At 43.0% G+C, this 17,945-nt stretch overlaps 1 pseudogene across 1 annotated transcript; it reads left to right on the top strand.

Annotated features, from left to right (window-relative positions):
• The first annotated feature begins 12,743 nt into the window (after nucleotides 1–12,743).
• LOC309658340 (translationally-controlled tumor protein pseudogene) lies at nucleotides 12,744–15,440 on the top strand (annotated as a pseudogene). Its single transcript has 2 exons — nucleotides 12,744–14,741; nucleotides 15,082–15,440. The product of its transcript is annotated as a translationally-controlled tumor protein pseudogene (transcript).
• The last annotated feature ends 2,505 nt before the right edge of the window (nucleotides 15,441–17,945 follow it).

Raw genomic sequence — 17,945 nt, 5'->3', positions numbered from 1 at the left:
GAGAGGTGGAGAGGAGCAGTACACATTATTTCAAACCTAGGGAGGCAGCTCTTCAACAGCACGCTGCCTCTCCACACTGTGGCCTGGGGCCTGACTTCTCCCTAAGAAACCCTGAAGGTGAGAGATGGCTCACCAACTACTTGGGCAACACTTATCAAGAACTTTCCATGTGCTAGGCACTGTTTTCTGTGCTTTCCCTGTATTAACTCATTTAATCCTCCCAACAACCCTGGATGGTTAGTGCTGTATTTTGAAACGGGATGCTCTCACTCACCAACATATTGTGACTATTTTCCCATGTCAATAAATATTCTTCTGCCACATGGATTTAATGGCCACATGGTCTTCCTTTGCACAGCTGCAAGCCCTCATGGCTAAGCACATGGATTCTGGAGTCAGCCTGCCTATTTTCAAATCCCATGTCTACCAGTTACATGTGGTAGAGGACCATTTTTAGAAAGGAAATGAATGTATGTAACCCGTGACTTGGCAGTCTGGATGTCCCCCACACCTCCAGCCCACTAGGGTCACCTGTCACTGCATTAATATTTCTTGAACATCTAGCATCTTCCAGAAACTAGAGATACAACAATGAATGAGACAGATGTATTCCCTGCCTTCAGAAAGTTTATACTCTAGTAAGGGAGACAGGTAGTAGCAAGTAAAAATGCCAAAGAAGAATGCAAAATCATGTAAATGATAGATTCAATGAAGGGAAAAAAGCAAGGGGATGCTGAGATGGAGCAAACAGTAATTCTTGGGAAGTTAAGTAAAATTGGCTTGAACTCCCAGATCCTGGAGAGTGGGTGACTCAGAGCCCCTCTCAATATCTCTAACGATGTGATTGGGCATGGAGGACAGTGGATCTATGGCTTCTGGTCTACTCTAGCTCCACTTCCCTTCTGTTGGTTACTTAACTCCTTGTCATTTGATAATTTCCTGGGATGAACAAGCAGGACATCAAGAATCACGACGCTGTTTGTTCTTGGATTAAATCCTCCTCGTCTCAAGACATGTTTTGCCAACCAAGTCCTTGCAGGTCTTTGCAAACCCATGAAGCTTCTCTTTGGGCATTACCTCATCCCAACCTCCCTCTCCCATTTTACAGATGGAGAAACTGAGTCTCATCATCTTCAATAATTTTCTAGAGAAATTTCAGCTTCTCCTCTGATATGGAAAGTTTTCATGAGAAAATGCATATTCAAAGAGACATAGAAATTGGTCTGAAATTTCATCAAAAGTTTATCTCAAGCTGTTAAATCATCATCATCATTCAGGGTACTTCCACATTCTAGATCTACAAGTGTCAAAGCCAAGGGAACTGAACAAGCTATATAGAAATGGATGTCTCAGAAAAGAGAAGTAGCTGCAGTGGACAAGAAGAACAACATCCTCAATTTTCAGGATATTTACAAAGTGTGTGGTATGTGTTTTTCTTTCTAAGTTCCCTCTTCAAAGAAACGATCCCTCCTCAGTCCTGATGAACTTTTTCTTTTTTTTTTTTCCCAACTTTGGCAAATTTATTTATCTGAGATTCAAGTCCACAGATAAGTTGAGCATAATTTATTTATTTATTTATTTATTTTTGAAATGTCTAGCTTTTATTGAACATATGCCAGGTACCATTCTAAATATTTTACATATACCATCTTATTTAATCCTCACATTTCCTCCAAGGAAAATGCTATTTTCTTTTTTTTTTCACACACACACACACACACACGCACTGTATTTTATTTTTACAAGAGATAAATAGACTGACACCAAGCATTGTAAGTCCTGATGAACTTTTACTTATTGGCACACCCTGTTCACGTATGCTGTGAAAGGAACAAAACCTAAGTCAACTATGAGACACTTAGAATAATTATAATGGTCAGTGCTGGCAAAGATGTGACAAAACCAGTATTTACACAATTTGCTGGTGACATTGTAACTGACATAGCCCTTTTAAAAGCATTTTTTTTTTTAAGATGGAGAGCACAATTTTATTCTAAAAATAGATCTCAGTAACAATGAAATACCAAAAGCTGGTCATTATAATAAAAAAGGTAACAGGAATTTGCTTTAATTTTTTTCCTGAAAAATACAAAATTATCACTATAATATACTGCCAACTCTCATTTATCTGTATTTGAATTATTCATTTTATAGATTATCCAAAGACATTTTAAAATCATAGATTGGATTCTGCCTAATATTTAGACATATACCTAGATTGATTTTATCTTCAAGTAAACACATTCTCAAAGAATGCAAACAAAATTGAACATTTGCTTAAATAAACATAATTAGGAAGATAAAGTGACGTTGAGGAAATGTTCTCCAAAGTGAAATTCTGGTTTGCATCACTGTTTTCCTCAATTTTTGCAGATAACCAAAAAAAAAAAAAAAAAAGGCTGCGTTGAAGTACTGGTATTTGAAAGTAACAAATTATACAACTTATATGCAGAGGAAAGAGATAACTAAATTATTTCAAACCCAAAGCACAGGAAACTTTATAGGCAAATAACGACATTTAGTGCTTAAAAGGTGGTTTTATATCTTCAAAATGCTAAAGAAACAAGTATTCAAGAAAACTTCAGGCCTGTCCACAATGTTCTGACTGACTTGAAGTACTGAAATATCAAGAATGCAGGAGACAAAACAAGTTAAATTTAAAAGGGCCCCATTACTATGAAATATATCTTAAGTATATTTTCCAAAGAAGTGAAAGCAGTGGTTGAAAGATCAGTTGGGGCAACTTACCTATCAGTCACATCTCTTTTCAAACCAATGTAAACACATGTGTTTCATAATGCTTTCTCCACACTACATACATCCTATCATATCCATATTTTGGATAATTTTTATCACCCATATTCATCATATCAATCAGCCATAATGCACAGTGAGTAGAAATGATCCTTTTATATCAAAATTCTTGATATAATATTTTCAAAATTCTCTTGAAAATTCAGAGAATTTTCATTCTCTGAAGATTAAAAGCTGATCACAAGAGTCACCTTTAATTCCTATTAAATGTAAATGCATGTTCATTATGATTCTCAGCTCCTTTTTGGACTATCAGAAATTGGTGCGATTTGCTTTAACCATCTAAGATAGAAGAAATACTAGCTTAGTATTCCGTGTGACTAAATACCTCTTTTGTCGAAATTTGACCCTGAGCTTTGAATGCTCCAATATAAACTATAAAACTGAAAACATTTCAAAATACATTGGCTAGTATCGGTGTCCCTACAATACTGTGCTTTTTCTCCCCATTAACATAATACACCTGGAAGTGCATCCTCTTCAGCAAGGGAGGGAGAGGAGCTGTCTGAAGGATACCCACATAAGGAAGTAGGATGCTTCCTGTCTTAAAAATTCCTGCTTTAAAACTTCATAAGAATCGATTCCAAAATACACTGGTGTTTTAGTACAAAAATGCTGTCTCCCCAAATCTTTGAGTAAAATGGACAGTGAATGAAAATGCAGCATTTTCATCCTGTAGGTTTAGCAGCCCCACAATCCCTGGCTTGATAAACACAGCATCCATCAGTAGCTCAGAATTCTAAGTGTTGTTTTGGAAATCATATGATGGGCTTTTTTTTTTTTTCTTTTAATTTAAGTGTGTTTCCATTACACCAAACATTTCCAGATATAGAAAGCAGCTCTACAGCTCTTAAAAATATTCACCAAATATGAAATTAACAGCTAAGTATGAAATGAAGCAGTATGCAGTGGTGACAATATTCTCACGGTACCAAATAATCCAACTTATTATTTAATACTGACAACTAAGTCTTTAAAACATTAGCATGTTAAACATTGCAATTCACTGAAATTATATCAACTGTCATGGAATGCTCAAAAGAAGTTATTAATAAAAATACAGCCTCTCGGGGGCTTCCCTGGTGGCGCAGTGATTGAGAATCTGCCTGCTAATGCAGGGGACACGGGTTCGAGCCCTGGCCTGGGAAGATCCCACATGTCGCGGAGCAACTAGGCCCGTGAGCCACAACTACTGAGCCTGCACATCTGGAGCCTGTGCTCCGCAACAAGAGAGGCCACGATAGTGAGAGGCCCGCACACCGCGATGAAGAGTGGCCCCCGCTTGCCGCAACTAGAGAAAGCCCTCGCACAGAAACAAAGACCCAACACAGACAAAAAAAAACAAAAAACAAACAAAAAAAAACAGCCTCTCTAACAGAGTTAAGCCCAGATATTGGTTCTGGGTTTATCTGGGTTTTTTCTGGGTTTTTTGTTTTTGTTTTTGGTATGTGTTTTGTTTCTAAACCAAGTACTAAGTTTTGGGAATTACCTGGCGGTCCAGTGTTGGTTAGGACTCTGCACTTCCACTGAAAGGGACACGGGTTCCATCCCTGGTCAGGGAACTAAGATCCCACAAGCCTCGTGGCAAACACACACACACACACGCAAAAAAACGAGTACTAAGCTTTAAAACATATAATATACTGACGCATTCTGAAGAGACATTGAAACTAAAATTATGCTTAAAACCTGGTTTGGGGCTTCCCTGGTGGTGCAGTGGTTAAGAATCCACCTGCCAATGCAGGGGACATGGGTTTGAGCCCTGGTCCGGGAAGATCCCACATGCCGCGGAGCAACTAAGCCCACGTGCCACAACTACTGAAGCCTGCGCGCTTAGAGCCCGTGCTCCGCAACAAGAGAAGCCACCACAATGAGAAGCCTGCGCACCGCAACGAAGAGTAGCCCCCGCTCACCGCAACTAGAGAAAGCCCGCTCACAGCAACGAAGGCCCAACACAGCCAAAAAAAAAAAAAAAAGCCAAACCAGGGACTTTCTTGGCGGTCCAGTGGTTAAGACTCTGCGCTTCCACTGCAGGGGGCACGGGTTCCATCCCTGGTTGGGGAACTGGGATCCTGCATGCCGCGTGGCCAAAAAAACCCAAAAACCAAAAAAAAAAAAAATAATCCAAATCCTTTTTGCCTTTAGTAATCTTGAGGAAGCTTTACATATTCATATAATACATTGTACATTATATGCACTGGCTTGTTCATACTATTTTCAAGAAGAGAATATTGTTTTAAACTAACAATAAAACAAAATTAATTGACTGGGCTGCATCAATCTTTCTTCTTTCCATTGGTGCTCGGATTTCCTTAAATGATGGCATCATGTTCACAGATGGGTCTATAACAAATGCCTCTTCTTGAATAGTACATTTTGCATCCAATGTAAAGTATAGATTAAATTCCATAATTTAATATAATACTACCAACAAAGCTGCCAGTATCAAATTTTGATCTTTTATTTTCTTTAGAGTTAATAGTTGCTGTAATTGTTACTGATGAAGAAACAAATGTCACCGAACTACTGTGGGTTGTAGTCATTGTGGATGTTGATTGACATCTGGGATGTTTTTTGAAACACTTGTTATTTTGGGTGTAGACTTTAAGGTGGTGGAAGTTATATCTGTTGAGACCCCTGGTGTTGTCATTTTAGATGCTACTATGGGTTTCACGGTGGTGACTGTCCCATTCTTTGAGACTGAGGAAACTGGAGCCATTGATGGTTTCATAACATGGTTGGAAGATTCACTTGCATGCCTGAAAGCCACCCGTGGGGTCTTCCCTGTTGAGTTAGCATTGGAGTTTTCTAGAGACAGCGCTCTTTGTCTTTGGACAAAGACAGTGCTCTTTGTCTTTGGAGGGAAACAGAGGCAGAATCCCAGTCAAGGACTGGGGCCAACACGGCAGAAGGAGAAGCCTGCAGCACCATGGCTCTATGGGTCCCCAGAAGCATCTGCCAACTTTATGGCCTTTTCCATGTTCACAACTTTTTTCCCCACAAGAGAGAAGGGGAAAGGGACAATGACAACAGCCGACTCATCTCAGGGAAATCACCCTCCTGCCTGCCCCCCAACCCAGAGGCAAACGAATACAGAAGACAACTTTATGCACTGTGGGTGGGAATGTAAATTGGTGCAGCCACTATGGGAAACAGTATGGAGTTGCCTCAAAAAATTAAAAATGGATCTACCATATGGTCCAGTGATTCTACTTCTGGGTATTTACCCAAAGAAAACAAAAACAGTAATCCGAAAAGATGTATGCACTCCTAGGTTCATTGCAACATTATTTACAATAGCCAAGATATGGAAGCAACCTAAATGTCCATCAGTAGAAGGATGGAGGGCTTCCCTGATGGCGCAGTGTTTGAGAGTCTGCCTGCCAGTGCAGGGGACGCGGGTTCGCGCCCTGGTCTGGGAGGATCCCAGATGCCGCGGAGCAACTGGGCCCGTGAGCCACAACTACTGAGCCTGCACATCTGGAGCCTGTGCCCCACAACAAGAGAGGCCGCGACGGTGAAAGGCCCGCGCACTGCAATGAAGAGTGGCCCCCGCTTGCCGCAACTAGAGAAAGCCCTCGTGCAGAAACGGGGACCCAGCACAGCCAAAAATAAATAAATAAATAAATTAATTAATTAATTTTTAAAAAATAGAAGAATGAATGGATAATAAAAGATATAGTATATATATGCAATGGAGTATTACTCAGCCATAAAAAAGAATGAAATTGTACCATTAACAACAACATGGGTGGACCTAGAGGGTACTATGCTAAGTGAAATAAGTCAGACAGAGAAAGACAAGTACTGTATGATCTCACTTACACAGTAACAAACACAACAAAACAGAAACAGAGTTGTAGATACAGAGAGCAAACTGGTGGTTGCCAGGAAGGAGTGGGGGGTTGGGCAAAATAGGTGAAGGGGATTAAGAGATACAAACCTCCAGTTATAAAATAAATAAGCCATGGGGACATAATATACAGCATAAGGAACATAGTCAATAATATTGTAATAATTTTGCATGGTAACAGATGGTTACTGGACTTGTGGTGATCATTTTGTAGTGGATTTAATTGTTGGATTACTATTTTGTTGACCCAAAACTAACATAATATTGTACATCAACTATGCTTCAATTAAAAAAAAAATGTTCCTAGAACCTCCCATCCCACTTACTCACATGCCCTGCCCTTGCTGGGCTTCGCCTGGGGGCTGAGCTGGGTGGTCACAGAGTAGGGGCCTCAAAGGGAGGAGCTAGGAGGGCTGAGGAAGCTGGCCAAGAGAAAGAAAACCTCCCTGTCATGGACTTATTCACCCCCGAATATTATCACATGAATCAAGAAGCTGTGTCCACACCTCCAAGCCTCTTGCCCCTGTTCTCTTAAGCCAGTGGCACAGTTTTCTCCCTTCCTATATAGCTCTCAAGGACCAGGAAAAGGACTGTACCAGCAGGGGACAAATAAGGAAAGGGTAAGGTTCAGCTCTCTTACCCCTGTTGCCCACACCACCCCTGCCCCCACCAAGAGCTTCTGTGCCCTGGGTTACTTCCCCGCCAATGAGAAAATCTAGAGTGCATCGGAGATGAAGTCTTCTAGGGGAGAAGGCACCTCAGGATCAATGATTCACTCCTCTGAGTACAGAATGAAGTATTGAGACGTGTGGTTCTACGAACCTTGTAAAAACAGATCAGACTCACCTTAGAAAGGAGCCAAACCAAGCTGTGGCCAAGACCGTCCAGACCAGAAGCACCATCTCCCATGCTTGGCCCCAGTTGGAGTCTGAGGAAGGCAGGGTAGGAAGGATGAGAAGCATGTAAATATTGAGTACCTACAGTGTGCCAAGAGCTGTACTCATCTCATTTCATCCTCACTACTACTCCAAGAACTCAAGATTCCTAACTTTCCCCATTTCACAGGTGAAAATGGTATTAGTTCAGATTCTTTGCCCTGGAATCAACAATCCACTGAAGTGAGTGTTTCCTGAAAGGGGGTGGGTGGGGTGAAAAAGGGGTATTAATTTTAAGGATCGGAGACTATGACCTGGAATCCATGCACATGGATTAGTACTCACCATGCATTAGATATAGTTCTATGCACTTTTATTTAATCATTATGGCAACCCCATGAAGTAGGTATTAATGTCATTCCCACTTTACAGATGAGAATGAGGGCACAGAGAAGTTAAATAACTCAGCTAGTAAATGTTAGAGCCAGAATCTGAACCAGGGTAGTCTGGAACCAGAGACTATGCCCTTAACCATTACACCAGTGGTTACCTAGCTGCCTAGCTAGCTGTCTGATAGCTGACTGGGCCTAAGAAATAATCTGCAATGAGGGCTTTACTCTTCTCTCCTGCTGTAGACCAGCTCTCTCTGGTGGAAAATGACCATAGCCAGCTCCTGATTTCCTATCTCCTCCATTTAAGAGGCCAATCAGACTAAGACTGGAATTCTAAATTCCTGGAGAAGAGACTCTGATTGGCCCATTATGGTTCAGATCCATACCCCTGGTCCAATCAGTTGAGACAGGGTTGGGGGTTGGGGACAGGGTCACGTAATACAGAAGCCCCATCACAGGAAATATGTGGAGATGGAAGGGACAATTACCAGAAAATGGGGAGGTTGCACTGAGAAGTCACCCAAAAGTTTTCCACTACAGGGAAATGAGGCTCAGGAAGACAGGATAATTTGCCCAAGGTCACTGGTAGTAAAGGATGAAGCCCAGGTTTAAGCCCAGGTTGATTTGTGTCCAAATTTAAGTCCTTTCCTCCATAGCATACAACCTCCCCACAAAAGTGAAAAACCTTGGTTAGATGCATAAGATAAGTTCACAGGGGAATTTTCACTCAATCACTATTTGTTAAGCACGTGTTATGTATCCGGCACTGTTCTAGACAGTGGGGTTACATGGTGAGTAAAACAGACAAAAGTCCCTGTTCTCATGAACCTGACATTCAAAGTGATACAACTGAATAAGGAGAGGCCTGTCCTAGAGAAAAGCTCCTTTGGTTGCTGCCCCAGGTGGTGTGGAACAAGGAAAGAACTTGGACTTTGACGTCTGTCACAGACATTGGCTCCTTTTAGACATTTCCCCATGGACTGCAAACATGGCACCAATTCTTCACCTTTCCCTGTATAGTCTCCCCTTGTTATCTGCTGGGGATTTGGTTCTAGGACAACCACCACCCCAACCCTGCAATTCAAATACCAAAATCTGCAAAGTATTTGCATGTAACCTATGCGCATCCTCCGGTATGCTTTAAATCATCTCTAGATTACTTATAATATCTAATACACTGTAAATGCCATTTAAATAATTGTAAATACAATGTAAATGCTTGTAACTAGTTTTTCTTTTTGGAACCTCCTGGAATTGTTTTTTTCGAATATGTTTGATCCATGGTCGGTTGAATCGGTGGGTGTGGAACCTGCAGATATGGAGGGAGGGCCAACTGTATCCACACCCTTTGCCATGATATTTCACAGTGCTCCCTCACTCTGATGCTGGCCTTGGTCATGTGACTTGCTTTGGCCAATAGGATATCAGCAGATGTGATGCAAGCTGGGCCTTAGAAAGCACTTGTGTGATAGGGTTTGCCCCCTCTTCTGCCTCTGCCATTACCCAGGAGAACATGCCAGAAGTAACCCACTGGAGGAGCAGAACCAGAGGGCCTAGTCCTCCCAGCCAAAGTTAGACTAGATCAGCCAATAGCCAGCCAACTTCCAGACATGTGAGCAAGTCCAGCCAAAATCAGTAGAGCTGCCTAACTGACCACCAGATGTATGAGCTGATTGTTGCATGCTTTGGAAGCATGTGATTGTTTGCTATGTACTATTATTTTGGCAATAGATAACTGATAAACACCCCCCAACACTGTATTAATTTCCTCTGTGGCCTTGATGGAAAGGTAACTCCAAATGACCCATCCCACTAAAAAAGCCATTTTCCTATCCTCACCCTGGAGGACAGGGCCATGATGGAAACTAACCCCATCAAACACCTTATGTCCTGAGAATTTGAACTTGGAAGCAGTGCAGCCAAAATAAGAGATCTTGTTGCAGGTCATTCATCGTGCTGGTGGCGGCAGCACTCAAGTGTAAATGTGTCTCCAACATGATCCTAGACCCTCCATCTCTCCTTTGGTTCCTGTCTGTCCCCAAACTGGCTTCTACAGCTCTCCATAAATTCTTAGAGCCTCGCCCACATCCCTCCAATAAATTCTCTTTTGGTGAAAATTGGCAGAGGTGGTGTCTGTTGCTTGTAGCCAAGAACGCTAACTGCTACTCTGCCAGCTAGACCCAGATTCAAGTCCCAGTCCTACTACTTAGCAGCAGATCATTGTGCAGGGACTCGATGAATAGGTGACCTCTCAAGAGGTTATTTAGCCCTGGTGTCACCCAAGAACCACAGGGAAATGAGAGCAGCAGTGTCAGGGGCTCTGAGTGCCAACCCCCATTCTGCAATGGAAGGGAGCAATTATCTCCTCTCCCGACATCTAGGCAGCTGGAGTCTGGCTAGGTGACTGATCCATGCTTGCTTCATGGGATGCTCCCACCTGGGTCTTTGAATCTTGGGGGACAGTCTCAAAGACAAGGGAACAACTGGAATAGTCACAGTGGGGACAGTGCCAGTGGCATTGTCCTCACAAGCTAGTTCTTAGAGCATGGACTTGGCTCCATGAGCTGCCCACCCTCCTGTTTCCTGGGTCTGGTTCTCCTGCTTTTCTTTCATTTCTGGGACCCATCCAGTGCCCTTCCAATAAATTTCATTCCTAAGTCAGTTTCAGTTACTTGCATCCAATAACTCTGGTGTAGTAAGGATGATGCCCATTTTACAGAGGAGGAAATGATACTGGCTTGGAATTTATTTACTTGACCTAGACGTCTAACAGACTAGATTTTGAGCTCTTTGAGGACAGAGACTCTTTTTGATTCATCTTTATGTCACCATCTCCCAGAACAGAGTCTGGCAATGAGCAGGAACTTTGTGCATTTTTTGGAAAAGAGGAAGGAACAAAGGAAAGGGAGGAGAAAAACAGAGAGAGGGAGGAAAGAAAGAAAGACAGACGTAAAAGGAAGAAAAGGAAAAAAAACTTCCCCCCCCACCCCTATAAGTTCAGGCAAACTGTCAGCCTTTTCAGATCCATTTCCAAAGGCTTCCAAAGGAAGCAGATGAGGTTTCTAGAACTGCAAACCTAGAAATGGCACAATCCCAACACTTTCCCCATCTCAGAGGACAGCAGAGTGAAAGGAAGAAAGGGCAGATTTTGGAGTCAGATTTGGAATTTATCCCCCAGCTGGTTGTATGACCTCGGAACAAACCTCAGTGTCCTGATTCAAAAATGAGCATGTGCGTCTGTGAATTTAAGATACATGAAGTGCCTACAGAACAAAGTGCAGGGATTTAACGGCGAACAGACACAGACAAAGCCCTTGCTCCCCTGGAGCTTACAGACTAGTAGTAGTGGTTGTGTTGGGGAGAACAAGTATTAATCAAATGAGTAGACAAGTAAACAGAAAATTGGAATTGTGTTAGCACTACCTAGGTGAAATGCAGAGTCTATAATGGAATTCACTGACAGTTTACAATGGGAGAATTTGATCTAGTCCAAGAGGTTGAAAAGGGTCCATGGGAAATATAAAAGATGAGTTAGAGGTCTGGCAGACTGCACAGAGTATGCCCTGGTTAAATGATGAGAAAGAACATGGCAAGTTTGAGGAAAAAAAAGTAAAAGACCAATAGATTCTTGAAGGGAGGCAGGACTAGAGAAATAAACAGGGAGAAGACCCCACAAAGCCTTAGCTACCATGGGAAGGGTTTTGGTCTCTCTCCTAAGAGCAATGGAAAGCCAGTGAAGTGTTCTGAGTGGGTGAGTTAAATGATCAGATTTGCATTTTGGAAAAATAACCCTGGCAATGGTATGGAGAACAAACTGGAGATAGGTCATAATGGACCCGAGAGACTAGTTTAGGTGGCCAATGCAGAAGTCCAGGCAAGAAGAGTTAACAGTTCAGACAGAGGTGGTGGCTTGGAGTGGAAGGTGAGCAGACTGAGAGAAATCAATGAATTTAAGATCAAGAAGGTAAAACTGAAAACACTCAGTCAAACTCCGCTGAAAGTGTTTTGACAAATAATAGGTACCATTCCCATTCAGTGGAGGGTATTTTTGTTTTTGTTTTTTGCTTGGTTTTAATGATTGTTGTTGCTACAAATAAAATTCCATCAAATAGAAAGAAAAAAAGAAAAGACTCAGTCAAAGATTGGATTGGGAGGAGGGAGAGGATAGACATTAAAGATGATTGTCCAGGTTTCTGGCTGCCATAACTGGAGGGATGGTGGTGCCATTTACTGACTTGGGGCCTGGTTTGGAGTGAAGCTTTGAGACATCTTGAATTTGGAGGGCCATCAAGATAGGCAAGTGGAGATGTCAGGTGAGCATTTAGATAAATTGGTCTGGACTCAGAGGTGTTTGGGCTAGAGATGTGGATATGTAACCATAGTTGGTAATTATGCCTTGGACTCAGTGGGCTTGCCTGGGGAGAGAATATAGAGTGAGGATAGAAGAAGTCTAGAGCTGAAACTTGAGAAACAATATTTAAAGTCTAGTAAAGCAGAGAGGGGTGGGGGAGGGAAGGATTGGGAGTTTGGGATTAGCAAATGCAAGCTACTGTATATAGGACGGATAAACAATGAGGTCCTACTGCATAGCACAGGGAACTATATTTGATATCCTATAATAAACCATAATGGAAAAGAATATGAAAAAGAATATGTATTTGTATAACTGAATCACTTTGCTGTACAGCAGAAATTAACACAACGTTGTAAACCAACTATACTTCAGTAAAATGAAAGAAAGAAGAAAGAAAGAAAGAAAGAAAGAAAGAAAGAAAGAAAGAAAGAAAGAAAGAAAGAAAGAAAGAAAGAAAGAAAGAAAGAAAGAAAGAAAGAAAGAAAGAAAGAAAGAAAGAAAGAAAGAAAGAAAAAAAGCCATGGGACTTCCCTGGAGGTCCAGTGGTTAAGACTCCATGCTTCCACTGCAGGGGTGTGGGTTCGATCCCTGGTCAGGGAACTAGGAACCTACATGCTGCTTGCATGGCCAAAAAAAAAAAAAAGAAAAATAAATAAATAAAGTCAGGCAAAGAAGGCTGAATCTGCAAAAGATACAAAAGAGTAGCCAGAGAGGTGGCGGACAAAGCAGAGAGAGTAGATACTTACTGTCTTTGCCTTCCAGCATGCACTCTGTGGTAGGCAGAATAACGCCTCCCCCTCACCCCATTTCCCTGGCCCAAAGATGTCCATGTTCTAATTCCTGGACTCTGTGAATATGTTACCTTACATGGTAAAAGGAGCTGCACAGATATGCTTAAATTAAGGATTTTTGAATGGGGAGATTACCCTGGGTTATCCAGGTGGACCCAATGAAATCACAAGGGTCCTTATATAAGGGAGGAAGGAGGGTCAGAGTCAGAGAAAGAAACATAACAACAGAACCAGGAGCTGGAGTGATGTGGCCATAAGCCAAGGAGCTAGAAAAAGGAAGGGAAGGGGTTCTCCCCTAGGAACACAACCTGCCATCACCTTGATTTTAGCCCCATGAGCCCCATTTCAGACTTCTGACCTCCAGAACTATAAGAGAATAAATTGTGTTGTGTGAAGCCACTGTGTTTGTGGTAACTTGTTACATAGAGCAGGAAATCAATACATGACCCCTCTTCTTTTGACAACAGTACCCCAATTTTGCTTTGGGGAAAGCAGCTCAATTCTAAGCCTATATACTCCAAAGAAGCTACCTCTAAGCTGGGGCTCCAATGGTGGGGTAGGTGACATAGCCTAAGCCAGTCTCCCATTCCACCCCCTCCCCTGCCAGCCACGTTGATCAATCAGGATTGGGCATATGATCTCAGCCAGCCCCATCAGAGCAAATCTCGGGATTTACGCCAGGGCTGCTGGGGGAAAGGGCCTCACTCCTCTTTGCTGAATGTGAAGGAGGAAGCATGCAGCCCTGGGAGCCACTGGCAGCCATCTCACAACCAGGGGAGAGAGACTGTGTGAGAACCGAGTCCATATGGAATAGTACAGCTGAGAGAGGGAAAAAAAAGAGTAACCAGATCCTAACACAGGGCTGCTGTTCACCTGGTACGCACTGGAATGGTTGATTATTGTTGAAATATTTCTGTTGGTAAGTAAATGCTGCCCAGAACCCCCTGGGAATAGGAGTGATTTCGCCACTTCCTCCTAGCCACCCTTCTGCAATCCCTGAACTTCCCCATGATCCAGTAACTAACGAGTTAATGTCAGAACCAGCAGGGGACTTCCAGAACACTCCCTCTTACTTCTATTCTGAGGGTCAATGACAAAGCAAGGCCAGTTGTTAAATATTTTGAATGTCATTCCAGTCCTCATACTATGGTTTGAACCCCTCTATTCAACTGGATCCAAACATCTACTCCTGGACTATTCTGGAGTTACTGAGACAATACGTTCTTTTGATGTTGTTGTTGAAACCAGTAGAAGTCAAGGTTTCTGTCACTTGATAATCCAAGAGACGCCACACTTTTCCAACCACTCTCCACTCCCTGCCGTGCGCCGCTGCCTTGAGCTCCGGGCTCCTATTAAGCTAGCGCCGCTGTCATCTCCTTCCCATCATGATCATCTACCGGGACCTCATCAACCATGATGAGATGCTCTCCGACATCTACAAGATCTGGAAGGTCACGGGGAGTGGGGTGGGGGGCTGTGTCTGGAGGTGGAGGGGAAGATAGTAGGACAGAGGGTAACACTGATGACTTGCTCATTGATGGAAATGCCTCTGCTGAAGGCCGGGAGGGCGAAGGTACCGAAAGCACAGTAATCACTGGTGTGGATATTGTCATGAACCATCACTTGCAGGAAACCAGCTTCACAAGAGAAGCCTACAAGAAGTACATCAGGGACTTCCCTGGTGGCGCAGTGGTTAAGAATCTGCCTGCCGATGCGGGGGACAGGGGTTCGAGCACTGGACCGGGAAGATCCCACATGCCGCAGAGCGACTAAGTCTGTGCGACACAACTACTGAGCCTGCGCTCTAGAGCCCACAAGCCACAACTACTGAAGCCCGCGCGCCTAGAGCCCGTGCTCTGCAGCAAGAGAAGCCACCGCAATAAGAGGCCTGTGCACCACAACAAAGAGTAGCCCCCACTCGCCGCAACTAGAGAGAGCCTGCGCACAGCAATGAAGACCCAACGCAGCCAAAAATAAATAAATTTATTTAAAAAAAAAAAAGTATATCAAAGATTATATGAAGTCAATCAAAGGGAAACTTGAAGAACAGAGATCAGAAAGAGTAAAAACCTTTATGACAGGGGCTGCAGAACAAATCAAGCACATCCTTGCTAATTTCAAAAACGATCAGTTCTTTACTGGTGAAAACATGAATCCAGATGGCTTGGTTGCTCTGCTGGACTACCGTGAGGATGGTGTGACCCCATGTGTGATTTTCTTTAAGGAAAGTTTAGGGACGGAAAAATGTGAACAGATCTGGCTGTTACCTTGGATCTATCACCTATCGTCATAACTGGCCGGCTGCTGCTTTTCATCCACACAACACCAGGACTTAGACAAATGGGACTGATGTCATCTTGAACTCTTCATTTATTTTGACATTGTTTTATTTGGAGTAGAGGCATTGTTTTTGAGGAAACAAAACACAAAACATGTCATGTAGGTTGTCTAAAAAACAAAATGCAGGGCTTCCCTGGTGGCGCAGCGGTTAAGAATCCGCCTGCCAATGCAGGGGACACGGGTTCGAGCCCTGGTCCGGGAAGATCCCACATGCTGCAGAGCAGCTAGGCCCAGGCGCTAAAACTACTGAGCCTGAGCTCTAGGGCCCTCAAGCCACAGCTACTGAGCCCGTGCACCACAACTACTGAAGCCTGTGCGCCTAGAGCCCATGCTCCACAACAAGAGAAGCCACCGCAATGAGAAGCCTGTCGACACAACTAGAGAAAGCCCGTATGCAGCAACGAAGACCCAACACAGCCAAAAATAAATAAGTAAAATAAATAAAATTTTTAAAAAAACAAAATGCATTTAAACTAAACAAAAAACAAACAAAAAAAGAGACCCCACAAACACCAGGAAATGTGAGGTCACAGAAGCCAGGCGATGAGAGTTTTAAGAAGAAAAGAATGGTTAACAGAGTCAAATGCTGCTGAGAAGTGGAAACACTGAAACCTCATAAACATGTAAACCATTTGAGCCCAGGGCAAGTGCTGCCAGAGGTGGCTCCTCTCCCCTCTAGTCTCCTACAGCTCCATCCAGAAATATTCATATAGGTTAGATTTAGCTGCATGTAACAGAAAATCCAAAACAGCAGAGACTTAAACAGGAGAGAATTTTATTTCTTTCTCAAATAGAAGTGGCCCAGAGGTAGGCAATAGAGGGCAGGAATGGTATGCCACCAATATCACGGGCCCAGCCTCCTTGTATCATTCTCTTCTACCATCATGGCAAAGAGCTTCCATTTTCAAGGTCACTTCAAGGCCAAAGACGGCTGTTGGAGCACCAAATTCCAGGTGAGAAGAGAAAGGAGGGACAGGAAGAAGAGGCTCACTTAGCTGAGTCAACTCCCTTGAAGTAACATTTCCAGAAGTCCTATCAGCTCTTTCACTTACATCTCTAAAGTAAGTCAGAAGGAGAAAGACAAGTATCGTATAATATTACTTATATGTGGAATCTAGAAAAATGGTACAGATGAACTTATCTGCAAAGCAGAAATAGAGTCACAGACGTAGAAAACAAACTTATGGTTACCAAGGGGGGCAGGAGGGGTGGGATGAACTGGGAGACTGAGACTGACATATACACAGTACTATATATAACATAGATAACTAATGAGAACCTACTGTATAGAATACTGTGTATACTGCACAGGGAACTCTACTCAATACTCTGTAGTGACCTAAATGGGAAGGAAATCTAAAAAACAGTGGATATATGTATATGTATAACTGACTCACTTTGCTATACAGCAGAAACTAACACAACATTGTAAAGCAAGTATACTCCAAAAAAAAAAAAAAACGTCTTTTACTTACATCTCATTAGCTGGAACTTAGTCACAAGGCTGGCTCCCTGAGGCTGTAAGGAAGTATAGTCTTTAAGCTTGATGCATTGTTACTTCCAATAAAATAGGGGTTCTGGGACTTCCCTGGTGGTACAGTGGTTAAGAATCTGTCTGCCAATGCAGGGGACACGGGTTCGAGCCCTGGTCCGGGAAGATCCCACATGCAGCAGAGCAACTAAGCCCGTGCTCCACCACTACTGAGCCTGTGCTCTAGAGCCCGCGCACCACACCACTGAGCCCACGTGCCACAACTACTGAAGCTCGCGCGCCTAGAGCCACCACACCGCAACGAAGAGTAGCCCCTGCTCGCCACAACTAGAGAAAGCACGTGCAGCAACGAAGACCCAACGCAGCCAAAAATAAATAAATAAATAAATAAATTTATTTTTAAAAAATAGGCGTTCTTCTGTTTTGGAGTAGGGAGAGAGTAGATATTAGGTAACCGGCAGTATTGCCGCAATTAACTGCTCACATTTGATGGCCCATGTAATGGTCCTTGACAGGTTACAAAATGGTTTTGTCTCCATTGCCTCCCCCTCGCCTTCTAACACATCTCTGCAGTAGTTGTCACCACCTCCATCTTTACAATTGGAGAAAATGAGGCTCAGAGATAGGCATTCAGTTACCTAAGGCCAAACAACTAGTGATGACAGAACTGGGAGACAAATCTAGATCTAACTCCAAGGCCAGGGTTCTTCCGCATTCCCCATCTTGCCTTCCTGAACAATTTTTGGCTGCTGCTGTAGTTAAAATTCATTTGTTGTGAAACATCCATAATGTTGCAGGCTGTGAGATCAAGTATTGCTATAAACAATGAAACAATGAACTGCAGAGAGCAATGATCATCTCCTCCATTTCTAGTCTCCCCCTCCCTCTCCCTAGTGCCCACAGGGTACATAATAAACCTGTACCCTGTGGGCGCTATAAGTTACTGCCCTCCCTGGACAACCCCCAGCCTGGGGCAACATCAGTGCCAGTTGAGGAGATGCGGTAGGGGTATCAGCAGTTAATCTGAGGAGAGA

The sequence above is a fragment of the Balaenoptera physalus genome (genome assembly GCF_965194825.1).
Source record: "Balaenoptera physalus genome assembly, chromosome: 1".
Taxonomy (NCBI): domain Eukaryota; kingdom Metazoa; phylum Chordata; class Mammalia; order Artiodactyla; family Balaenopteridae; genus Balaenoptera; species Balaenoptera physalus.
Note: the sequence above shows the minus strand (reverse complement) of the source record. Positions and strands in the feature narration are given on the sequence as shown.